The following is a 27,737-nucleotide window of genomic DNA, read 5'->3' as shown; positions in this document are numbered from 1 at the left end:
CCAAGTCTCCATCTTCCATCCTCAGGTTATACAATTTTTTTCCATAGGAACAGTTTATTCACTAGATACTTACATTCATACAAAGTCCCTAACTTGTCCCAAAAATCCTTCCCTAAAGCTTCCCCTGATACATTCAACAATATTGAATTTGAGACACAATAGTATTGTCATCTTTGCCTTCTGATCCAACTTCACCCAGTCTTCAGCTGATATTGTTGTTGGTATAGTACCAAGATCTACCGTGATCCATTGATCTTTATCCACCAGCAGATACTCCATCTTGAGTTTCCACAACTCAAAACTCTAACCATTAAATTTCATGATCACTATCTTTCCACTGCTCACCATCTTCTTTCACAACAAGATTTAATCCTGCAGATCTCCCACTGAATAGGTCCACTCAGGCCTGAGAAAAACCTCTCAGCAGCAAAGGCATCCCCTTGAAGCCGAAACAACTCTTATACCAAATGTAGGTTTTAACCCCGTACAGGAATTACCCACATACAAATTATAAAAATAGAAAATAAACAATGGAAAATAGAAAATTCACTGAGATACCAAAGGAAGAACTTGCGGTTATGATTCCTGCAAGGGAGGATGAGGAAGAATTGGTGGCAGAAGAAGAAGAAGCCACAAACGACACTGCTCCACAAGAACCAAGATCGCCTACTGGCTCAACAGGAGTAGAGGAAATGGAGACAGGAGAGGCCACAACCGACACTACTCCACAAGAACCAGCGTCACTTGTTGTCTCAATGGGAATAGAAGAAATGGAGATAGGAGAGGCCATAGATGATGCTGCTCCACAAGAACCAACGTTGCTTGTTGGCTCAATGGGAGTAGAAGAAATGGAGACAGAAGAGGCCACAGCCAACACTGATCCACAAGAACCAACATCACTTGTTGCCCAATGGGAGCAGAAGAAATGGAGATAGAAGAAAATGCAGTCGACGTTGCTCCGCAGGAACCAGTGATGACTGCCACTTTGAGGAGAGAATCACCACCCTTGGATGAAATTGCAGGTGGTTCTAACACACAAGAACCAACATCACATGTTCAAGAAAATGAGGAACCTTTGGATGAGGCTACAAGTGGTGTTGATACACAAGGACTAGCATCACCTTCCCAAGCGATTAAGGAACCCTTGAAAGAAGCAGGGGTCGTAGTCAAAACTGCTCCACAAGAACCAGTGTTGACTATTGAGTAGAAGGACAAACTAGAAGAAGCATAGGAAAAAAAAAAGAAAAAGGGAGCACAAACTAGCCAGTGAGCACAAGGGAAGGAGGACCTGAGGTAGCAAGCACAAAGAGAATGGACACTAAAGAAAGCATTTTTTTGTGCTTCGCTTCTTGCATCCTTACCAAGAGGGTAAATGAAGTTTCATTCCCCTAGGTTCCTAGTAAAGGAAAAATCCTCTCCCATGATCTCAGAATTTGTCAAGGTGGTTAAAGGCACCATCATCGACACTGTTTCTTATGTAATAGTGTTGACAATCCTTAACTTATGTTCCTCCATGCCCAACATCAAGGGCCAAAATATACATTATGAAGACCAACCATAGTTACAAAAATTCAACACTCCCTCTTAACTAGCAAGGTATTCATAATTATTGTCTTATGTGTTCTCAAGTTGGAAATTTTCTGTATGGAAAGGTTATAACAAATCACCATCAACCTTGTCAACATATCTAACATAAGGTAAATCATAAGCATCATCCAGTCAACATTTCTGACATCATCATCAGCTAGTTTCCAGAACTGGTTGGTACCACTGGCCCATAATCCTTGTCAGTACTCTTGACACATGGCATAATATTTATCATCAACTAGTCATCATAACTCTAATCAGTACCACTGACCTATAATCTTGGTCAGTACTCCTGACCTAGAGTAGTCTTGGTTCACCATCTTGGTCAATATATTTGACTCTAGTGAAATTCCGAAGGACACACTCTACATGAGCAATTAGACATGATTCTAAATGAGCTCCTCATCCAATCTGGAGAGATTGAGCCTGATTTTGAAAGAAACGCACTTAGTTGAGTGATCCTATACTTTTAGGACCATTCTCCCCAACTAGTAAACATCTTTGACATAGGAAAAATGATTATCCTCTACTGAACCATTCTCCCCAACTGGTCAACATCTTTGACACAAGGAGAATGAATGTCCACGATTCTATGATATCAACACTCCTTATCAACTAGAGGGGAAACCTCCATAAGCCTTAGGTTTTCCCTAAAGTATATGAACTTCTCTCTGGATAAAGGATTCATCAAAATATTCATTGTATGCTCATTAATGGAGATGTACTTGAGCCTTACTTTTATCTTCTGCACCATGACATAGATGTAGTGTTACTTGATTTTGATGTGCTTTGACCTATCATGGAACACAAGATTTTCTGAAATCTTTCCACCACTTTTATTTTCACAATATATCACAGTTGGTTATATCTCCTAGTCGAACAATCATGCAAACAAATTCTGAATCCGCAATGCTTCAGTAGAAGTTTCATTGGTTGCAATATACTCAAGTTTTATAGTGTTGAGTTTGATGTATTTCTACTTATTTCTCATCCATGATATCATGGAAGATCCCAAACTAAAGCATATTCTTGAATTACTCTTCCTGTCATCTACATTCCCTGCCCAATCATAATCTATATATCCCTGCAACTGTACATCATTTTTTTATACATATGTCAAACCATAATTTATAGTACCATGTGGATATCTCAATATGTGTTTTTTTGTAATCCAATGCTCATGTCTCAGTTCCACCTAGAACTAGCTTAACGTGTTCACTAAAAAGCAAATGTCCATCCTGATGTTAACCAAATAAATAAATGACCCAATTAACTATCGGTACATGGATGTATCGATTACCAAATTGGACTCAAAGTCTCTCAACTTCTTCAAATTAGTCACCATCATAGTTGCCATGAATTTACATTCCATCATGAAAAACTTCTGAAGGATCTTAATAATACCCTTTTCTTGACCAAGGAAGATTTTACCAATATTCTACCATACTTCTAGTACCAAATAATAATGCATCAAGCCAATATCCTTCATGTCAAACTCAGAGTGTGATAACCTAGGTTAAAATTTCATGTAATAAAGTTAATAAAGGGAAAATAAGACCAAGGTCATGGGACACTTATTCCAAGTTGAATGTTGGGCAAAAACACCCTAGTGGGCATCACTTGTTGTTTATTATGGCTAAGGAAATTAGCAAAGGATTTGAGAAGGTAAAGTGGAAATTATTGGAATTTATTTATCAAAATATAGGAAAATAGGAGAAAAGGGAGATGAAAGTTCACAGGTTTGCATGAGGAGGAAATTGAAGGAAAATAGAGGAAACTGAAGAAATTAGAGGAATCAATAATAAAAAGGCTTATGAGGATCAACTCACAGCTTTTGCTGGTTATCCTTTTGCCAGTTTGACTTTGGAGTTAGTTGGAGAGAGGATAAGAGCACCAAGAGGAGAAATCAAGCAAGAGAGCAAAGGACAAGCAAAGGAAGGGAAAGGAAATAAAGGACAAGGAAAGAAAAGGACATGCAAGGAAGGATTGGATGAAGCAACTTCAGCAGGAGGACTTGCAGGTAGCAGGTTGCATGTGTGATTTCCTAGCTAAAGTGTGAATGCATGGTGCATGCATTTGTGTTTTTGGTTCATTTATTATCATTCGCATGAGTTTTTCCTAGTTTGACAATGGTTTCATCCTTGCCTTGCCGATTCCTGGATAGCCATGATGTGATGGGTTTCATTCTTAGTTGAGCTTTGGATTGCCGAAAGGTTTTGGATCTGGGTGAGGTGGTCTTAGGAAAATCCCAAGGGTTGGGTTTGGTGATGGTTTTCTCGAAGAATCCCTGAACATGTGGGTGGAGACAGGAAAATTCCTCAAGGGAGAGTGAAGTAATTCTGAGGCATCCAAGCTTGGTTTGGTTTTGTGATATTGGGACCGGTTTAGGTGACATCATGGTAGCGTGAGGGTGGAGGTGGTTTAACCTCTGGATTACCTTGGTTTTTTATGTCTTGGTTTATCCCATGACATCCCATATTCATGCTTGGAATATGGCATGAGGGTGATTGGCTAAAAGAAAGATTTGGTTCAACTTAATCTATGGTCAAGTGGTATGTGGAAGTCCCTAACTTGGTTGGCTTTTGCATCATTTAATGAGAGATATTTCTCTATGGAAATCTATGAAGCATTTTTACTAGTTAATATGATGATTTTATGGTTGTTATGTCATGGTTACTATGATTATTATTTGCTATTTATAAGCATGGATTTGTTATATACTCTAACTATGGCTTGTTCATGAATTGATATGTATTTGGTTGGTTGATGAATGCATGAGCTAAAAAATGTTATTGCAGCTATTAAGAGAGGGAATTAGACCTTATTGGTGAATCGCAGATAGGTTTCAGGCCCCTATGTTCATATATACAATCATGACCTATAGATTTCATGTTCACTATATATTTGATGAAATGACTGTCATCGTTAGGCCTGGTTAGGTCAAGTTCTTGACTACATTTTGTATGATTGGATTTTCCTTGATGTTATATATCATTCTATAAAGTCTCATTAAGTTCAGGGAAGTGGTTGGAAGTTAGCCCCTGAAAAGGTGGCACTGATTCTGGGGTTGCATGCTCAGAACTGGAAATTCTGGGATGCAATCACTACCTTTCAGGCTCATGCATGTGTCAAGAGGCCTATAGTTGCGTGGATGCCTTCTCATGCATATGAATAGGGTCCCATATCACTAAAAAGGAAAGTTAGCTCAGGGTTTGGGCACCTAGAAGGGTTGTTTAGCTCTTAGGGGTCCTGTAGCTCCTTAGGAAGGTCAGTAAAGTTTTAGTTTGTCAACTCCACTTCCTTAATGAAGCTAGGAGGTTAGAGCATGTCATAGTAGCCCTTAGCTCATGTTTACATTAGTAGGGTGATGAAAGTGGGTAGATATGGGAGGGGTGGTTACAGATTGGTATCAGAGCATGGTTCAAACACTTGGACCAGATGGGCTAGATGCATGTTGTTATGCATGCATTGTCATGGTTTTGGTTATCATGCATGAGGTCATTGTATGCAGCTAGTGTTGTCATGCATGATGTCAATATATTGATATGATTATGTATATACATGTATTGTGCTAATTTGGACTAATTTTTTAGATGAGATAACTTCCTTTGAACGTCATTGAGGTATGATTTTGATTATGGTATCTATTTGGTTTATCTAACATGGCATGCTTATAGGAAGAATAGGATCAGAGATGACAAGAAAAATGGTGGACTAAAATTCATGTGACTCTCCCTATAGATCAGTTGAGTAGTAAGGAGATGAGTATTCTCCTGATATAACATATACATTGAGGAGTTTGAGGGAAGAGATCATAAGTTGCAAGGCAGATAATGATAGGTTGGTTGAGGCTTAGGAAAGACTTGCAAGGGCTCAGGAAAATCAAGAAGAGTTCAATGATGTGATCCTTCAGAGTTTGTCGGACTTGCAGAGATAGGGACATCTGAGGATTAGTCAAGAACAAGAAGAGAGGACTAATGGGGCATATGGTAGTAGGTCTCGTTAAGGATACAGGTTGGATAGAGGGGATACACTCAGAGGTGGGAGATCATTGGATACAGCTGATAAGAGGACTGGTATGTATGGATTTCATTCTAGTTTCTCATCTAGGATCCATCATCACCATCATCACCGCCATCATTCTTATAGGAGGAGTGAGTACTTTCTAGAGGAGGTCAAGAAAGTCAAGCCTCCTACATTTGATGGAGATATGAAGAATTCAGAAGATGCAGAGGCATGGTTGCTTGGGATGAAGAAATTCTTCAAATTACATAACTATTTAGAGAACATGAAAGTCAAAATAACTACCTTCAGTCTTAAAGGGAAAGCATATATCTGGTGGGAAGATGTGAAGAATGTCAGAGGCATTCAAGAAGAAGAGTTGATTTGGGATGAGTTCGAGAGACTCTTCAAGAAGAAGTACCTATCTAAAAGATATTATGATGACAAAGCTAAGGAATTTTATGAGCTGCAGATGGGTTCTATGATAGATGATGAGTATACTAGCAGGTTCCTGGAGTTTTTGAGGTATGTACCTTACCTCAAGGATGAGAAATCAATGATTCGAAGGTTCATTAGTGGGTTTCCAAAAACATATAGAGATCAAATTGAGTTTGATGAGCCTCGGTCCCTAAAGGAAGCCATCAGGAAACTAAAGCATTGTTATGAGAAATCAAAGCATAAAGTTGAGCCTAAGCATGATTTGAAGGGGAATGAGAAATTTTATGGGAAGTGTCCACCAAATAGGGGAAGACCTCAGGATGCAGGTGAGAAAGAAAATGTTTCTCCTTACAAGAATCATAATGCAACTAAGAAGCGACATGGACCTTAGCCTGGAGAACAGTAGAATAGAGGTAGTGGTAGGGGACCATTGCAATGCAATGTTGGAATTATGGAAAAGATCATTATAATAAGTATTTCCCGTTGTACCAGGGTGGCAGGCCTAAGATCTACAATGCTAAGGAGGCGTAGAAAGTTAGGGATGTTGGACATATCATTCCTCGGATTTATGCAACTGTGGAAAACAAGCATGCAGATCAATATGCATCCATTATTGAGATGGAAGGTAAGCTTTGTGATCAAGTTGTTCTATTTTGATTGACCTTGGATCCAATTATAGTTATGTTAATCCTGACCTAGTGGATAAGTGTGGTTTGAGAAACGAAGTGCATGCAGAGTCTTGGTTGGTGCAGTTGGCTATAGGTACTAAGAAGATAGTTAATCATTGGGTAAGATCTTGTGCATTTTAGCTGAATGGAATGCCTACATTAGCACATATAAATGTGCTTCCTTTGGGATCATATAGTATGCTTTTGGGTATGGATTTGTTGTACCTCCAAAGTACCAAAGTAGATTGTTATGACAAGGCTATTGAGTGCCTAAACAATAATGGGAAAAAGAGAATCTTGTAGGGAAAGAAGAATCCTACATCGGTGAGGATGGTTACGACTCTGTAGGTTAAGTGCAGTTGCAGGAAGGGGTGTGTACTATTTGTAGTTCATATTTCTAGTGACAAGAGTAAGGATGTTGAGGATGCAAAAGTCATGAAGAGGTACCCTTTCTTATAGTGGTCTCAATATGTATTTGCAACAAATATTTCAAAGTTTCCTCCGCAGAGGGAAGTGGAATTTTCTAGTGAGTTGGTACCATGAGTAGCATCAACATCAAAGGCACCTTACAGGATGAGCTCTCTAGAGTTAGTGGAATTGGAGTTGCAATTGAAGGAAATGCTTGAAAAGGATACATTAGAACAAGTATATCACCTTAGGGTGCACCGATATTGTTCGTGAAGAAAAAGGATGGTACTCTCAGATTGTTCATTGATTATAGGCAACTAAACAAGGTGATGATCAAGAATAGGTATCCATTGCCACAGATCGATGACTTGTTTGATCAGTTGAAGGGAGCAGCAGTGTTCTCAAAGATTTATATGAGATTGGGATACCATCAGGTGTGCATCAAAGAAGAGGATATCTACAAGATTTTGTTCCAGGCCAGGTATGGGCATTATGAGTTTGTTGTGGTTCCTTTGGTTTAAATAATTCTCCAGCTACTTTCATGTGCTTTCTGAACAATGTGTTGCATCCTTACTTGGACAAGTTTTTGATAGTATTAATTGATGATATATTGATATATTCTAAGAATGAGGAAGAGCATGTTGAACACTTAGCAACAATGTTTAGATTGCTAAGAGAGAATCGGTTGTATGCCAAACTTAGTAAATGCAACTTATTTCAAACAAAGGTACATTACTTGGGACATGTTGTTTCCAAGGAAGGTATAGCAGTGGACTCAGAAAATATTAGAGCTATCATGGAACAGGCAGCTCCTAGGAATGTGGATGAAGTTAGATCATTCATTGGGCTAGTAGGTTACTATAGGTGGTTCATCAGAAACTTCTCATGGATTGTCTACTATTACATCATTGTCGAGGAAAGGAAAGAAGTTGGAATGGAAAGAGGAACATGTAGCTAGTTTTTTACAAATGCTCCAGTTCTAAATATTGTAGATCTAGATAAAGAGTTCATGGTGTGTACAGATGCTTGAAAGGGAGGACTTGGTGGAGTCATGATGCAAGAGGGAAAGGTTGTGTGCTACAAGTCAAGGAAACTAAATGAACACAAACAAAACTATGTGACTCATGATCTTGAGTTGGAAGCTATTATTCATGCCTTGAAGATGTGGATGCATTACCTTCTTAACAGGAGGTCTATTTTGATGAGTGACCATAGTGGACTGAGGTATATATTTGACCAACATAATATTAATTCCATGTAAGCTAGATGGTTGGCTACCCTTAGTGAGTTTGATTTTGAGATCAGATACATTAAAGGAAAGGAGAATAGGGTTGCAGATGTTCTTAGTAGGAGAGTGCAGGTAAACCATGTTGTAGTTGTGAGATCTTATGGGACAGATTTGCAGGAGCAAGTCTTGTAGGAAGGGAAACATAATGATAAGTATCAATATCTTAAGCACAAGTTACAAAAGGGTAAAAGTGAACAAGATTTGGATTATCATATCACAACAGATGGCTTGGTGAAATCTAGGGACCATGCAAGCTAGATGGTTGGCTACCCTTAGTGAGTTTGATTTTGAGATCAGATACATTAAAGGAAAGGAGAATAGGGTTGCAGATGTTCTCACTAGGAGAGTGCAGGTAAACCATGGTGTAGTTGTGAGCTCTTATGGGACAGATTTGTAGGAGCGAGTCTTGTAGGAAGGGAAACATAATGATAAGTATCAATAGCTTAAGCACAAGTTACAATAAAGTACAAGTGAACAAGATTTGGATTATCATATCACAACAGATGGCTTGGTGAGATCTAGGGACATGATCTATGTGCCAACTGATACAAGAAGTCCATCTTCAAGAAGTTTCATATCAGGCTATATTGAGGTCACCCTAGATATCAGAAGACATTGACAGTTATGCATAAGTTCTATTATTGGCTGAATTTAAAGAAGGAAGTGGTGGAGTTTGTTACTAGATGTCTTGACTATCAACATGCAAAAGATGAGTGTAATCACCCAGCTGTTTTATTACAATCTAGTCTGATTCTGGAATGGAAATGGAAGGTAATTTCCATGGATTTCATTACATGTTTTCCAAGGACATCAAAGAATCATGATTCCATCATGGTTGTGGTTGATAGGTTGAGCAAGGTAGCTCACTTCATTCTAGTGAAGACTACTAATTTAGCCAACGAGGTAGCTCAAATATTCATTAAGGAGATAGTGAAATTGCATGGTATTGTGAAGAAGATCATATCAGATAGAGATGTGAAGTTTAATTCCAGGATTTGAAAGGAGTTGTTTGCAAGTATGGGTACAGAGTTGACCTTCAATACAACTTATCATCCATAGACAAATGGACAGACATAGAGGGTCAACAGGACACAGGAGGATAGGTTGAGGATGTATGTCATGCATCAGTAGAGGAGGTGCGAGGAGTATCTTCCAATGGTGGAGTTTACTTACAATATTGGTTATCAAGAGTCACTGAGGATGAGTTCGTTTTAGGCACTCTATGGGTGGAGTTGTAATACTCCCATCAGCTGGAGTGTTCTAGTGAAAAGGGTATTGATTGGACCAGATATGTTGGCGGAGATGGAACAAGAAATGCAGGTTATCAAGCAGAATCTAAAGGTAGAACATGATAGACAGAAGAGTTATGCATATCAGCACATGGAATTTAAGGAGTTTCAGGTTGGGGATCATCTGTACTTACGCGTCAAGCCCAAGAAGAGATCCTTGAGGATTGGCTCACATGCCAAGTTGGCACCTCGATATTGTGGGCCTTTTGATATCCTTGAGAGGATTGGAATAGTGGCTTACAAATTTGCACTGCCTCCAATAGTGAAAGTCCATGATATTTTCCATGTTTCATTGCTTAAAAGATATGTGAAGGATGTTGATCATGTGATTGACTGCACTGTATTATAGGTGGATCCAGAAGGAGAATTCTAGCCGAAACCCCAATGCATATTGTAATAGAAATAGCTCATGCTCAGGAATTGAACAATCGAGCAAGTTAAAGTGAAATGGAAGCACTTTTGTCTCGATGAATCTACATGGGAGATGACTGATCAGATGTGAGCTATGTATCCTTCATTGTTTTTTGGTTGAGGCAAGGGGTTTTTGGTATATGTACATATTTATGTACAATTTTTATTGTAAATACCACAATGAGTTGTATTATAAAGCTCCAATAATCGGTATGGTTGTCATGTTTTCATGTTTGTCATGATGGTTTTTATTTTGAGCTAGTTGTTCATTATAAATATTGCATCGACCTAAGTTATAAATCTCCATTGTAGTGTCCATTATTTGTGAGATAGATTTGATGACACTTGGAGATGATGATTTTGATGCATTGATATAAAGATTATGCATGTTAGGCTTATGTATATGCTTGTATTCTATAAACCTGGTTTAGGTGACACGCTTTCTACGTGATTATGATAAACATTGATTTTGGTTAAGTGCATATTATTGATGTTTTCTCTTTTGGTATCCTAGTTTGGACATAAGTGTATGACATGGATGGTGATCCAGGATTGAGTCACATAGATCCATGGATGATCATGGTTATGTGGCACATATGGTAGATTATGATTTATGGATGATATATGATTTGTATGATTATATATGCATAATCTTGTGCTAAGCAAGATGTGGCAGGGGACTCGATTATTTGCAAACAAGGATGCTCAAATTATAAATGACTATGGAAGTCATGATACATGTTTTTAATGATTATATATGCTTAATCTTGTATTGAGAAAGATGTGGCAGGGGACATGGTCAGTTGCAAAAAAGGATGCTCAAATTATAAATGATTGTGAAAGTCATGATACATGATTTTTATGATTATATATGGTTAATCTTGTATTGAGAAAGTTGTGATAGGGGATGTGGTTATTTGCTAACAAGGATGGTCAAATTATAAATGACCACGTAAGTCATTTCCCCAGAACAAAAATGATTGTGGAAGTCATGAACAATATTTCATAAAACGTGAATAAGTTAATTATGAAATTCATTTGATTCCTTTAATCTATGAGACTGTGATGTGTGTAGGTCTTAGAACAAGGCCTTACCAACGAACCATAAGATGGGTATGAGCTCACAATCAATACCTTAAGGTGAAGCGTGGAGTTTCAAAGTAGAGTAGATGATAAGCCATGGAAATTAGGGTGCGGAGTCCTAAATCCATGAAATATAAAGATGTGGAGTCTTGTATATATAATAAAAGGATTAGGACATGAAGTCCTAAATATCTAAAAGATCAAGGTGTGGAGTCTTGGATCCTTGGAGTAGATTAGAGCGCAAAGTCCTCACTCTACTAAGGCACGAAGATGTATGTAATAGGGGTGTGGAATCCCTATTCTTCGGAAGAAAAATATCACTCATGGGCAGTCCATGGATGAATTTCCTTAATAAAACCTCATTTCTAACAATTCTGCAGTGACTTTCTAAAAATAGAAAGTCATGTCTAGCATCTCAAGTATGACTTTCCAAAAATAGTAAATCACCTTCAATCAATGGGTAATCAAGTATAGTTAAAGGAAAAACATGTAACTTATCATTAATCAATCCTAATAGTTCTATCTTGAATTAATCCTCAATATTATTAATATTATTGACATTACTATTACCTTTTATGAGACTATGATATTATTATTAAAAGGGAATTATAAGTCACCTTCATCTCCTCAATCACTTCACACCTCTCTCCTTGATGATTCTTATGGCTCTATGTAACTCTCTCTCTCTTTTAATTATACATTACACTCTTTTTTATGCACTCATCAAATAATGGCATATTCCTCTTACACTCATTAAAGACATGTCATAAAAGATTCCTCTTACACTCATTAAAGACATGTCATAAAAGATTCCTCTTACGCTCTCTTTAATGCATATGTTACACTCTCCTTAACTAAGGTATGCATGCCTCTCCTTAATGGCATGAGTTACACTCCTCTAAATGGCATACAAGGCATCCATATTACTTCTCCTTTATGACAAGAATTTGTTGCTCCTCCTATATATGTGTCTCATGTATTCTCACTTGGGGAGGTGCATTGTAATACCAAGAGTTGGAGAGACTTGAAGAGGATTGTGAGAGGGAGAGTCTTGGAGAGTATTCAATTGTTGCCAAAATGAATCTAAATTCCTAAAAGAAATTACTAATTATTTATATCTGGTTGAGTTGTCCATGAGTGGTATTGAGAGGAAGTGAAATTTATCTTCCTCAGTTTGCCTTGTATATCTCTCTATTGCTACATTTTGGTACTGCTTGTGAGCTTATACATCTCAGGGATTCCAGGGGGAGAAGTTCTTCTTGGATATGGTTGGGAGGAAAACTAGATGGTTCACAATGAGTTGGTAAGGATATTGGAGATGGTGCATAATCTCATTGGAGCTGGAGCATATTCGCATATTTTTGGAACTGTATAAATACACTACCAGATATGTTCATAAGCGTTCTTAAAATTTTAGTTTATTATTAATTTAAAAGTGTTGTAGAACTTTAAATTCATTAGAAATTGCAACTAGTGAATGTTTATGAGATATTTACAGAGTTAATTATGAGCTAACCAATAATGAATGGTAGTCGTAGTTGAGAATGTACATGCATGGGGGAATAAAACAATAATGTGTTGCAAAAGTTTTAAGTTCTTTTTATAATGAACTTTTGTCCAGAGAAGGTTTCCATGAGTTGACTAAAATACCATATTAGCATAAACTTGAGGTTTTTTTCTCCATGTACAGTTGTAGATGAAGTTTTCACACTAAGTGTGTGACAAAAGTGTTAATGAGATAGTAAGAATGCTTTTTTGTTGTTGTTTTAATAAATCGCATCTCTGGCAAATTATGTTGTGTTCCCGCTCAACATCAGGGGTTATCTGTGCCTTTTGGCCATGTAACCTCCCATTTGATTCCAAAAAGTACTTTTGAGAACTCAAGTCAAAAGTGTGGGTGATTTTAGAGATTGTTACTGTTAATTATATGCGTCTGGTTTCTAGGTTTTGATGAAAAACTAAGATTGTTTAGTCCTTTTTATAAGATGCCAACATTGAAGTTTCAATTTATGAATTTTATGAGTTGAAGAGGTTGAAGAAGAGTCTCAAATTCATTGTTGCCAAGTGTTTGATAAAATGCCTCAATGGCTATAGATTGGATGCTTGCAAAGTGTTTGTCAAAATGCCTCAATGGCTGTAAATTGCATGTTTGCAGAGTGTTTGTCAAAACACATAAATGACTGTCGTTTGTGTGCATATAAATTGTTAGAGTAAAAGTCTTACTTACCATAGTTTTTATGTACTTGAAATCTATGAATAGACTATTTGATGGATGTAGCTTCCTATGTTTGCAGGTTTTTGGTATGAACGTGAAAATTAATTTAATAATTTTCTGAAGTGTGAATAGAGAATACGATAGTTGTTACTTTTATTATCTAAAGTTTTCATGAAAAAAAGGGGGTTGCTGGAAACAATTTTACAGTGACTATTTCTGTAGGATTTTGTGCAAGTGAGCATAATAAGTTTTGACTAAGCTACATGTATTCATGGGTGCATTCTTGTGCTTCAATGGCTATAGAAAAAAACTACTTGTGTCCAATTTATGTAGTTCCATTGTTTTACATGGCACTTTTTGAAAAATAACATGCTTCTAAATTGGTAACAGTAGTTGCTTTTATTGCAACATCCATTATATAATTCTTATGATTGCAACATTGCCTTAATATTTGGGATCGAAAATTTTTAATTGATAAATTTGGAAATGTTGTTGGGTCAATATATTTTTTGATTCCATTTCATAAAAATATCATATTTATTAGATTTACTGATGAAGGTTACCTTGCTATAGGTAGGTTAATACTCATACACTTATATGTGATTTTTGTAAAAGAAGTATGATACTTTTGTGGTTATGATATCAAGCGTCAATATATGAAGCTTATTTAGCATAATCTAAGAAATCAAATAGGTTGATCTAGCTTAATGTTCGCACATGGCATTATGGTAGAATTTATTTCCACTCTTACTTAGAGCTCATGTATAAGTATGAAAGAGCACATGCTATCATTTTTTTAAACTTGAGAGGAAATGTGTTTTGGAATTGGTTTTAAGGGAAAGTTATCCCTGACTTCTTATGTGGTATTCTTATATTGAAATAGATGAAGGAACTTGGTCTTCATGATAACCAAGTTACTCATATTATAAGTTAAAATGAAAAAGAAAAAAATGAGTATACTGATTAATGTGACCTCTACATCTCTATATTATTGATGGTTGGTAAGGTGTGACCTTACGTATGGTATGAGAGCGAAGTTAAAACACTAGGGCCTAATGGTCCAACATGCTTGCTTGTAATTTGATGCATGAATGTTGATTTTGCATGCATGGTTAATTATTGTGTATGTTGACTTGGAGACATATTGGTTGTATAAAATATATTACTATTATTATGTCATTTAGAAACTCATGAAATAAAAGAATGCCTTCTCATATTCCTTTATATTTTTGTTAAGTCAAATTCTTAGAAATATGCTAAAAGACTTAAATACATGTTGGGAAAGGATGTGCTTGAGAAGTTGGGGTTAAACCCAAGCATGTGAATGGCTTGATTTTCAATGGGTGAGTGAGATATGTGGAGTGCATGCATGGTCACATATATGTTTAATGTATCATTATCGATGTGATATGGGCCTACTAGCCATCTTTACTAGCTAAAATTGTATCTACCAAGAAAAATATTGGCCTAATCTAAACTATAGCATGAGGACCTTGGTGTGTATGCTTTGGGAATATGTAACAAGTGTAAGGCTGAGATTCAATTAACGTGATGATTTAGTTCATTATGTTAATTTTGACTCTTTTATTATCCACACTAATGGAAACTTAACAAAAGTTTCCTTGAAGGATGTCACTTTGAACTGTGAATGTAGATTCACGATTAATGTATGTGCACTAATTTGATGTGTTAAAATATGATTTGGGAATACATTCTTAACGATTAAGTATGGAATTCATATGATTTCCTTGACATGATTTTGTGTAGTTTGAGGTGAAATTATGCATTGAATAACTTTAAATTACTCAAACACTAGGTTTTGGTATGACCTTTCTAATAAACAAGAGGCTCAAATGGCTGGTGCATGAAGGGTTGTGAAAGCCATTTTAAGGAACATTTGAAGGTTATGTTTTCCTCAAGTTAAGTATGGGTGTGGAATCCATACTCGCATATAGCTATGAGCTAATGTATGGGTGTGGAATCCATACTAGCATGTATCTATCAGGTAAGGTATGGGTTTGGAATCCATACTAACATATATCTATGAGATAAGTAATTATTCTGGTTAGAATGAACAAATTACTTTGATGAAATCTCATAGACATGATTAAGGAGGATTGGTTATGTGTAATTAAAGTTAAATGGATAGAGGTTCATAACCTGATTTTTTTTTAGATTTAAATCTAGTATTTTCATTTTATTACAAATGAAGATACTAAGATTGGTATTGTGAACACCAATAGGTGGTTTAAAATGTTTGGAATAACTGATTTTGATATATGGAGTCAAGTGTGAACTAGGTATCTATCCTCTAGTATTGCAATTATTTTGTATATGTTGGATTTAGGTAGAATTAAATTGATTTTCAAATTATTGAAAGGTAGAAAAATATTATCATGATAAGCTGATGAAATATATTTTCTATTGGATTAAGACAAATTATGTCTAGGAAATGCCATAATAGTCTCCTTAATGATTTTATCAATTGCATATTGGTGGAATTCTATTTAACTAAATTAATTATAGAAATTATGAGGATTGAACTCATGAACTACTCTAAACTATTGTTAGTTAGGTGATAGAGTCAAAATTCATATTGTTTATCAACTTGATGAACTGCTTTCTTGGAATTTGATTAACCTATAAATTGTTAAGAGAATAACATGTTTAGAAGATAAAAAATTTATGTGGTGAGAAATTTTTTTTATTTGAAAAGGTATGTGATTAATGAAAATCTTATTTGAGTTCTTGTTTTACAAGAATATGTTCTTGTGATATTTTTTTAAGGAGGGTGAGATCACATTTTGATGAATTGGAACTCTTGCATGATTTAGAAGCCTAAGATGATTGTATTGTATGTGGAATGGAAGAGATTGTTGGAATTAGTAATTTGTGCTTGGATGTATAGTTGTATGAGTAGTTATTAGTCCTACAAAAGGTTGTAATCTTTTGAGAGGGTGGTAATTCTCCTTAAAACAAAAAAGGGGCTTAGATTTAGGCTAGAAATTCCCTTGCGATAGTATACATATTATTTAAATTCAACAATGTTCTTAATATTTTGAGAAATGTATGGTTTTCATAGCTTGTTTTTGCATATGTATTAATAGTAAGGAATAATGTCTGAAACCAAATGAATTGATTAATTACTGAATAGAAATCATGAGAGATTTTATAGTTGGAAAACAAATTGACTTACAATATCAAGGTAGATTCATTAATATAGATACCATAATTGCATAATTATGAAAGTCGTTCTTTATTAGAAGCCGCTTTTGAAAAGATATCATTAATTTTCTTTCAAAATGAAGATATTCTAACATAGTCATTCATAGTTGATTCTCAAGTAAGAGAAGTGAATAATAATGAATATTAGGGGAACAAATGAATGGTCTATAATACATAAGTGGGTCAATGAGGATTATATGGAACATTAGATTGTTAGTTAAAAAAAAGGGGTGTCTTGAACCTCAAATTGTGATTTTTCCTAAAGAGTAAACATTTAGTAAAAACTATAGGTAGATCCTAAATATTTTGATTGCAAGGATGTCTTATGGAATGAGAAGGGGAAACTTGGATTGAGAAGACATAAATCAAGTGGGATGTAAGAGTGGGTTTTATATATGACATCAGGTTTTGTTGTGTAGTTTCATTGGAAATTGTATGTGGATGATTTTATGCTTCTTGTATGCAAATTTGATTGTGAGATGGGATGGACCATAATTGTTGTTTATACAACCAATGTGTGAGCTATTTATAGCTTGTCAAGCTCAACATACTATAGAACCAAGAAGATGACACATGTAGGATTCATGCAAACTATGAGAAAGAAAAACATGTAGAATATCAAATTATTATAGATAACTTAAGTAGATGTCATATCAATTACATAAAATAGTATTTTGATATGGTACTATAAATTGTATGGTTGGTTTTGATATAGAAATATTTTGCATTTTATATGAAAACATGCCTAATATTGCATTTGTATATTCTCTACCTAATTAAGAATGGTATATTTTGGTTTTCATGGATTTTATTCCAATTTAGCAAACATTAAACTATGGATTGACATGAAGAAAATGAAATCAAATAAATATACATAAGATTAACACCTTATTGATAGGAGAATAAAAAAGAACTAAGTATATTATGACTGTAGGAAAAACTTCGAGCCAAGATTAGCCCAATAGGGGGAGCATGTAGTGTCCCTTCTTGGTGAGATAGCTTTGATGACACTTGGAGAGCATGATTTTGATGTAGAGATGATTTGTTTTTGTATGATTAGTTTTGTTGTGCTAATAAAAATTATAGATTTATAAACATGTGCTTGCTTATTGCTTTTTGTGTTGAGGTTTCCTTAGTTGTTGGTGCTTACAAACAAGTAAATTTCCTTAAGTTAAACAAGACATTCATGAGAAAAATAGCTTCAAAAATGAATAATGAAAAGAAAACATGTATAGTGTAGCAAACCATCAAAGAGATACATTAACATAGTGTTTTGATGAAGGAGTTCACGCCTCCTGGGCTACATCTCCTTGGTCTAGCTTCCATGGCTTGGGCCTTTGTATTAGCTCAATGTGGAAAAAAATTTGTTTACAAAGCTCTATGGATCTTGATACCTACACCAATGTGTTAAGAAGGTCCAAATTAGCTAAGAACACTTCTTTCTGATCTCAATTTGGTCGAAAATTGAGTAATTTATGGCTCAAACAGTTTTTCCTAGAAAACCTCTGCTAAATCTGGAGAGACTCTAGTTAAGTCCGCCAAGTTTGGTGGTGGTTCTGGATTTGGTGGCTCTACCATAAATTCTGCCAACTTAATCAATGGATTAATTAACTTCTAATCTCGATTATGGCGCTAATCGTGCTTAATGGTGGCACTGGCCCTTGGATGTGTGGTTGAAGGTCGCATGGAGAGGGGGTTGGCTCCCTCCTCTCTGTCGTCAGTCAACAATGATGGTTTGAATAAAATTGTGTGTGCCCTCTTTTTCAACACATACACTATGGAAATTATGAGGGAGAAGTCACGGGTTCAAACCTGCCCTCCCCCATCGCATTATTTTGCAATATATATATATATATATATACAACTATGTCGTATAGTTTGAAACTTATACCATTTACATTTAATGCCATTCGAATATATATATAATATATGCAATGCGGACTTTGGGTTGATTAATATTTAAAATATAATATATATATATATATATATATATATATATATATATATATATATATATATATATATATAATTTTTTTTTTTTTGTAAGCTAAAGTAGGACCTTTAATTTTCTATTGAACCAGGTTGAAATAAGTACAAGCATTTGGTGGCCTCAACCCACCCCGAAGGGAAACCGAGTCTGTTGGCCACCTTAAGTCTTTATAAGCCGACCAGTAGCAAAAAAGAATAAGTCTGTCTATCCATGCCAGGTGAACTATACTGCCAAAAATACTAAACTGATTTCCTATCATCATTAGAAACTATAAACAAAAGGAGAGCTACTTCTTGACTAACTATCAAGGAAACCATGAGCACAACTTGAAGGATTAATCTACCGTGTTTTCAGGAGGGATGTCTTCATCTTTTGTTACTGGAACTATCTTCTTCAGTTGTTGTTGAATCTCTTCTAACTTGTTGTCCTGCATGAGCAGAGTGATCTGGAGGTTCTTCATTTCTCTCCTTAAGTTTGGGATGCCCTGAGCCATCTCTGCCATTTCCATTGCCACCTGTTCCATAGCTTTTGCCAGTAATCTCTTTAATACCCAGTATACATGAAGGGCCTGCTTGTAAAGAGACAGGCATCCCCTGGTATTACCCGGGTCCGGAATCAAGTTACCCCAGTCCTCCATCTCTGGTTCTGAGTCCTCCTGCAATGCATTGGCCTCTAGTTCTTGGATTATCCTGCGGATATCAGCGTCGGTGCCTTCGTTATATGCTTTTTTGGCCTCCTGTACCATATGCTTCATGGTTTTCCGGCCACGTCTCTAGCCAACTAGAGATGTTGGTCTCTGTTCCTGTATTATAATATATAATTTAAAAATTATATAATATAACATAAAAATTATATAGAAAATATATATAATAATATTTAATTAAATAAAAAAGATCAAATTCCACCTTAGAGGCCAATTAGGCAATTTCCCTTGCACACAACCACACCGGCGAATCCAGAGGTGACACTTGCCACAACGCCATTGGACGAAAACTGATGAAGATTCCCCTTGCTGAATGGACTGCCATGTCATCATTTTGTCCCATTCTATAATTTTTTTAGTTGTTTAGGAAAACAAACAACAAGCCTTTTCTCTTTCATCCGAACTCCATTTTTGACAAAACGAATTGTGTTGTGATCGTCTTGATGAGATGGACTCATCCATACAGTTTTTGAGCCAATATGAGAACTTTTAATTTTGAGCTAAATACTAAGCACCTGATCATTCCTCCCCACTAGAAGCCTTTTGGACCCCAAAAGATACTATTATCTGACAAGTATATGAGAGTACAACCCCCTCACCTTTCCAAGCTCGATCTAATTGGATTTTGATGAATTTGTTTCCTTGAGCTTCTCTCTAAGGAAATCAACATTCACTTGCCTTGAGGACCCTGTTCTATACATGTACTTGTCTTTTCCCTTTTCAATCTGATCTTGCACTGTTTGTTGCACCATTTTCAGTCGTTCATAGAAACTCATGGTTTTGTCCATGTCGCCATCAAAAGAAACATCCTTCTTACCAAGACGACATAACAAAATATAATGCAAATGGATGACAAATTTCACTACTTGGTTTTCTTGACTCAAGCTCAATTGTACATCTTGAAAGTATGAAATTTTCTGAACATAACTTTCATGTAAAACATAATGACGCCTGAATACAACAGTTACATAACCAATAGGCCTAAAAGGCATAACAATGAACTTGTTGCTTATACCTCTTTTGTACCTTTGAACCAAGTGAAATTTTTGACAAGTATCCATCCAATGAAAGTGCATGGATCACTACAACTTAATCTTTACACCATGGAAATCTTCTAAATGAAATAAGATGGTGAAGTTGCTTGCATAAACCTAAAACTCAAATGAACCTTTCAAGTTTGAAAGAGCATAAAAAAAAATGAATTGATCTTTTGGTTTGAAGCAACACATGCCTCTTGATGTTTGCCTCCCCATTGGAAGATTTTACGCACACATGAAAATGCATGCCAAGGAGCTTCAAAAGAAGAAATGTAAAAAACAACTCTCCTCCAACATTGGGCTACTCCCAACAAATCTCTTATCAAAATGACGATCTTGGGAATTGACCAATCAACAATGGCATCCAACTTGGAGAGGCTTGCCTTCAACTTACCTCCTCCAATATCATGGCCCAAATTCATCAAAGAAGTGAAACCCAACTTGTGCTTTGATATCTTCAAAACATCAAGCATTTTTCCTTCATAAATGACATGTGCATAAGAAAACTTCCTAAACATGTGTATGTCACCCAAGTGGACAATTTCTTCAAGAAATGACTTTTTTTTGCCATAATTCAAATACATGTATGTAATAGAAGTGCTACAAAGAACATACAACTTTAAAATCCATACAAACCATTCTTGTTTGGTGTTATGTATATTCTTGCACTGACCTCTTTTTACAACTTTACTTGGGAAAAAACTACTCCTTTTGTCCTCTTTCTTGAAATACTTACCATTCCTATTTAGCACCATAACCATCGGTGCGCAACATGGTATAAGGGATGATTGAATGAACCCATTGTTCAACAAACTTTTGCATTGCATTGGTGTCTCTACACTTTTCAATTTTGTCAACCCTTGCATCCTAACATCACAAAGAGAAACCTCTTGCTGCAAAGATATTTCATGTGAAGTCTCTTTCTCCTTGAAGGATGATTCTTTCACAACCTGAAATACTTCATCACTCTAATGAATTGAAAAAACCAAAGAAGAATTGAAACTTGCATTACATGCAACAACATTTTTCATAAACAATATCATCATTTGGCTTGAAGTGAGAATTACAAAACTTTTACTTGAATTCACTAGTCTTTTTGCCTCCCCTACATTAACCAAAGGAATTTTTATCTTTTTGCGATGGGCTCTCACTATGTACTCCACACCATCCTTGAACAAGTGATACTTGTTTTCATGGTGGTAAAATACTGCTTTCCAATCATACAAATATGGTCTACCCAACACCACACCTGAAATATCAAGTGGTACCACATCTAACTCTACTTCATCAACAAAATTTGAAGTGATTGCAAACTTAAACAAACATTTTCTTGTAATCTATAAACTTGTGTCTCTTGTTATCCATCCCAAAGGGTATGGTTTATGGTGAGGTACAGTTTCAAGATTCAATCTATTGACTAAGTCTTCAGATATTAGATTCGTTTGTGACCCACTATTGAAGAGTGTGTCAATCTTGGTGTGTTTAGATATGAACCTAACATGAAAAAATTCAATTCGTCTCTTTTCATATGAAGTAGCATTAAAATTTTGTGAACTAGTGCTTGCAATATATTGTCTTCCTTTGATTCCCATGACAGTGATTTTGTTTCATCACCTGATTCAGAACCTAAATTTTCTTAAGTGATAGCAGTGGTTTTTTGTTTCCCTTTATTGTTGAACTATCTGGTCTCATTTCTGGATGCAATTTCCAGTAGTGGGCTTCATCATGACCCTATTTTGCACAACGTTTGCATGTGATTTTCTCCCCTTCTTTCTTCACACTTGCATTCTTCTTTCGTTTTCATTTTCCTCCTTTCTCTTTCTCCTTACCCTTAGGTGGATTTTTATCACTACTCTCTCCATAAGTGTTCTTTCCTCTAGATTCAAGATGCGTGGCTTGCACACATACTTCATCCAAATTAGTTGGATTGAACATAAGAATAGCGTGTTTAAGATAGGAATGTAAACCCCCAATATTTTAGCACTGTATCTTGAGAATTCAAATTCACTCCTAATAACAAAGCCCTTTTCCTAAACTCCTGTGTATAATCTTGAACTGTTTGGCCTTTAAGCTGCTTAAAATTCTGAAAAATCATAATGGATTTTTACATATAGGCTAAAGGATAAAACTGCCCTTTAATTGCAAAAACAAATTCAACCCAAGTGATGGATATCTTACCATGGATTCTCATTTCCTCTTGAGTCTTTGCTTCCCACCAAACTAGTGCAGCTCCTTCTAGCCTCAGTGAAGCCAACTGGATCTTTATGTCGTCTTCTTGAAGGTTTTGAATTCTGTAGTATACCTCCAACTATCAAATCCAATTGTCTAACTTTTCTGCATTCACTTCTCCATTGTACATGGGAAGTTCGAATTTTATGTCCAATTTCAGTAATGGAGTTTTTCCTTTTGGAGTTTTGGAATGAGTATGGGCAGTTTCAGTGGTAGTAGTGGAAGATGATGATGTGTGATATGATGGAGATGATGAGGAAGATGATGAGGATGGTGGATATGGAGGTGGCTTTCCACCATTCCCTTTGGAATCCTTCTTCTCATCTTTTTTGTACTCTTAACTTCCTTCTCCATGTGGAGGTTTAGAACTCTCTCCAACCATTCTAGTGTTCCTCTCTTCATAGAGGACTTCAACCATCTTAGTCAAAGTGTAGAAAGCTTTCTTGAATTATTCCTCTTCTGAAGAGGGACCTTCAGGATCTCTTTCTCCAGACATAATGGCTATGGATTCAGGCTCAGAAATTTGTACTGATTGTACCTCATCAATCTCAATTAAAGGAAAAACTTGAGGAGTTTCAAGTGCAGCTGGAATTGGAACTTTGGGTGTTGGAGATTGTGGCCTTGTGGCTCTCCTTCTTCTTCGCATTACCTCAGGAGTTGCAACTAATTGCTTCCCTTCTCCTCTCTGCAACTTTAACTTTGTAAGCATCACAATTTTGCAACCATTAAAACCCTAATTACACAAACTCAAGCAATAAAGCAATTCAACCTTGAGCTTTGATACCAAATTGATATGTTTTTGTATGATTAGTTTTGCTGTGCTAATAACAATTACAGATTTATAAACATGTTCTTGCTTCTTGCTTTTTGTGCTAAGGTTTCCTTAGTTGTTGGTGCTTACAAACAGGTACATTTCCTTAAGTTAAACAAGACATTCATGAGAAAAATAGATTCAAAAATTAATAATGAACAAAAAACATGTACAATGCAGCAGACCATCAAAGAGACACATTAACACAATGTTTTTATGAAGGAGTTCACCCCTCCTGGGCTACATCTCCTTGGTCTAGTTTCCATGGCTTGGGCCTCTGTATTAGCTCAATGTGGAAAAAATGATGTTTACAAAGCTCAATGGCTATTGATACCTGCACCAATGGGTTAAGAAGGTCCAAAATAGCTAAGAACACTTCTTTCTGATCTCAATTTGGTTGAAAATTGAGTAAGTTATGACTCAAACAATGTTTCCTAGAAAACCTCCGCTAAATTTGGAGAGACTCCAGTTAAGTCCGCCAAGTTTGGTGGTGGTTCCAGATTTGGTGGCTCCGCCATAAATTCCGCCAACTTAATCAACATATTAATTAACTTCTAATCTCGATTATGGCGCTAATCATGCTTAATGGTGGCGTTGGCCCTTGGACGTGTGGTTGAAGGTCGCATGGAAAGGGGGTTGGCCCTGGAGGTTTGGCTCCCTCCTCTCCGCAGCCAGTCAACAATGATGGTTTAAATAAAACTACGTGTGTCCTTCTTTTCAATGCATATGATGTGGTTCATTGGTGAAACATGGGAATTATGAGGGGGATGTCACGTGTTCAAACCCACCCTGCCCCACTGCATATATTTTGCAATATATATATTATATACAACTCCGTGGTATAGTTTGAAACTTATACCATTTACATTTAATGCCATCCGAAACTTGGTTTAATGCATATATATAATATATGTAATGCGGTCTTTGGGTTGATTAATATTTAATATATATATATATATATATATAATTTAAAAATTATATAATATAACATAAAAATTATATATAATAATATTTAATTGAATAAAACGCATCAAATTCCATGTTAGCGGCCAATTAGGCAATTTCGCTTGTCACAACTCCACTGGGCGAAAACTGAAGAAGATTCTCCTTGATGACTGGACTGCCATGTCATCATTCTGTCCCATTCTGCAACTTTTTTAGTTGTTTATGAAAATGAACAGCAGGGATTTTCTCCCTCATCCAAACTCCGTTTTCAACGAAACAAATTGCGTTGCGATCCTCTTAACGAGACAGACGTAATCATATAGTTTTTGAGCCAATTTGAGAACTTTGAATTTTGAGCTAAATACTGAGCACCTGATCAAGAGATATAAAGATTATGCATGTTAAGCTTATGTATATGCTTGTATGCTATAGACCTGCTTTATGTCACACAATTGCTACATGCTTATGATAAACATTGATTTTGGTTAAGTGCATTTTATTTATGTTTTCTCTTTTGGTATCCTGGTTTGGACATAGGTGTATGACATGGATGGTGATCCTGGATTGACACACATAGATCTATGGATGATCATGGTTATGTCAAACATATGGTTGATTATGATTTATGGATGATATATGATTTGTATGATTATATATGCATAATATTGTACTAAGCAAGATGTGGTAGGGGACCCGATTATTTGCAAACAAGGATGATCAAATTATAAATGACTGTGGAAGTCATGATACATGATTTTTATAATTATATATGCTTAATCTTGTATTGAGCAAGATGTGGCAGGGGACATGGTTAGTTGCAAAAAAGGATGCTCAAGTTATAAATGACCGTGAAAGTCACAATACATGATTTTTATGATTATATATGCTTAATCTTGTATTGAGCAGTTTGTGACAGGGGATGTGGTTATTTGCAAACAAGGGTGTTCAAATTATAAATGACTGCGGAAGTCATTTCCCCATAACAAAAATGACTGCTGAAATCATGCACAATCTTTGGTAAAATGTGAATATGTTAATTATGAAATTCATTTGATTCCTTTGATCTGTGAGACTGTGATGTGTGCAGGTCTTGGAACAAGGCTTTAACAACAAACCATTGGATGGGTATGAGCTCACAATTAGTACCTTAAGGTGAAGCGTGGAGTTTCAAAGTAGAGTAGATGACAAACCATGGAAATTAGGGCATGAAGTCCTAAATCCATGAAATATAAGGATGTGGAGTTTTGGATATATAATAAAAGGATTGGGATGTGGAGTCCTAAATATCTAAAAGATCAAGGTGTGGAATCTTGGATCCTCAGAATAGATCAAGGTGTAGAGTCCTCAATATACTAAGGCATTGAGATGTATACAATATAGATGTGGAATCCCTATTCTCTGGAAGAAAAATACCACTCATGGGTAGTCCAGGGATGAATTTCCTTAATAAAACCTCATTTTTTACAATTCTAGGGTGTCTTTCTAAAAATAGAAAGTCATGTATAGCATCTCAAGTATGACTTTCCAAAAATAGTAAATCGCCTTCAATCAATGGGTAACCAAGTAGAGTTAAAGGAAAAACACTTAACTTATCATTAATCAATCCTAATAGCTCTATCATGACTTAATCCTCAATATTATTAATATTATTGATATTACTATTATCTTTTATGAGACTATGATATTATTATTAAAAGGGAATTACAAGTCACATTCATCTCCTCAATCACTTCACACCTCTCTCCTTGATGATTCTCATGGCTCTATGTAACTCTCTCTCTCTATTAATGATACATTACACCTTTTTTATACACTCATCAAATAATGTCATATTCCTCTTACACTCATTAAAGACATGTCATAAATATTCCTCTTACGCTCTCTTTAATGCATATGTTACATTCTCCTTAACTAAGGTATGCATACCTCTCCTTAATGGCATGAGTTACACCCCTCTAAATGGAATACAAGGCATGCATATTACTCTTCTTTTATGACAAGAATTTGTTGCTCCTCCTATATATGTGTCGTATGTATTCTCACTTGGGGAGGTGCATTGTAATACCAAGAGTTGGAGAGACTTGAAGAGGATTGTAAGAGGGAGAGTCTTGGAGAGTATCCAAATGTTGTCGAAATGAATCTAAATTCCTAAAAAAAATTACTAATTAGTTCTATTTGATTGAGTTATCCATGAGTGGTATTGAGAGGAAGTGAAATTTATCTTCCTCAGTTTGCCTTGTATACCTCTCTACTGCTATATTTTGGTACTTCTTGTGAGCTTATACAACTCGGGGGTTCCAGGGGGAGAAGTTATTCCTGGATATGGTTGGGAGGAAAACTGGATGGTTCACAATGAGTTGGTAAGGATATTGGAGCTGGAGCATAATCTGATTGTAGCTGGAGCATATTCCCATCTTTTTGGAATTGTATAAATACACTCTGAGGTATGTTCATAAGCGTTCTTGAAATTTTAGTTTTTTATTAATTTAAAAGTGTTGTAGAACTTTAAAATTCATTGGAAATTGCAACTTGTGAATGCTTATGAGGTATTTACAGAGTTAATTATGATCTAACCAATAATGAAGGGCAGTTGTAGTTGAGAATGTACATGCATGGGGGAATAAAACACTAATGTGTTGACAAAGTTTTAAGTTATTTTTATAATGAATTTTTGTCCATAGAAGATTGACATGAGTTGACTAAAGCATAAATTTGAGTTTTTTTTTCCTCCATGTACAACTGTAGATGAAGTTTGCATACTAAGTGTGTGACAAAAGTGATAAATGAGATAGTTGGAATGTTTTTTTTTGTTGTTTTAATAAATCACATCTCTGGATATTTATGTTGCATTTCTGCTCAACATCAGGGGGTATCTATGCCATCAGGCCATGTAACCCCCCATTTGATTCTAGAAAAGTACTTTTGAGATCCTAGGTCGAAAATCTGGGTGATTTTACAAATTGTTGTTGTCAATTATATGCATCTGTTTTCGAGTTTTTGATGAAAAACAAAGATTGTTTTGTCCTTGTTTTAAGATGCCAACATTGAAGTTTCAATTTCTGAATTTTCTGAGTTGATTAGGTTGAAGAAGAATCTCAAATTCATTGTTGCCAAGTGTTTGACAAAATGCCTCAATGGCTATAGATTGCATGCTTGCAAATTGTTTGTCAAAATGCCCCAATGGCTGTAAATTGCATGTTTGCAAATTGTTTGTCAAAAGACATGAATGGCTGTAGTTTTTGTGCATATAAATTGTTAGAGTAAAAGTCCTACTTACCATAGTTTTTATGTACTAGAAATCTATGAATAGGCTATTTGATGGGTATAGCTTCTTACGTCTGTAGGTTTTTGGTATGAACGTGAAAATTAATTTAATAATTTGTTGAAGTGTGAATAGAGAATAGGATA

Source organism: Pinus tabuliformis, chromosome 2_1 (assembly GCF_031772625.1).
Source record: "Pinus tabuliformis cultivar Carrire ecotype Pingquan chromosome 2_1, CPIR1, whole genome shotgun sequence".
Taxonomy (NCBI): domain Eukaryota; kingdom Viridiplantae; phylum Streptophyta; class Pinopsida; order Pinales; family Pinaceae; genus Pinus; species Pinus tabuliformis.
Note: the sequence above shows the minus strand (reverse complement) of the source record.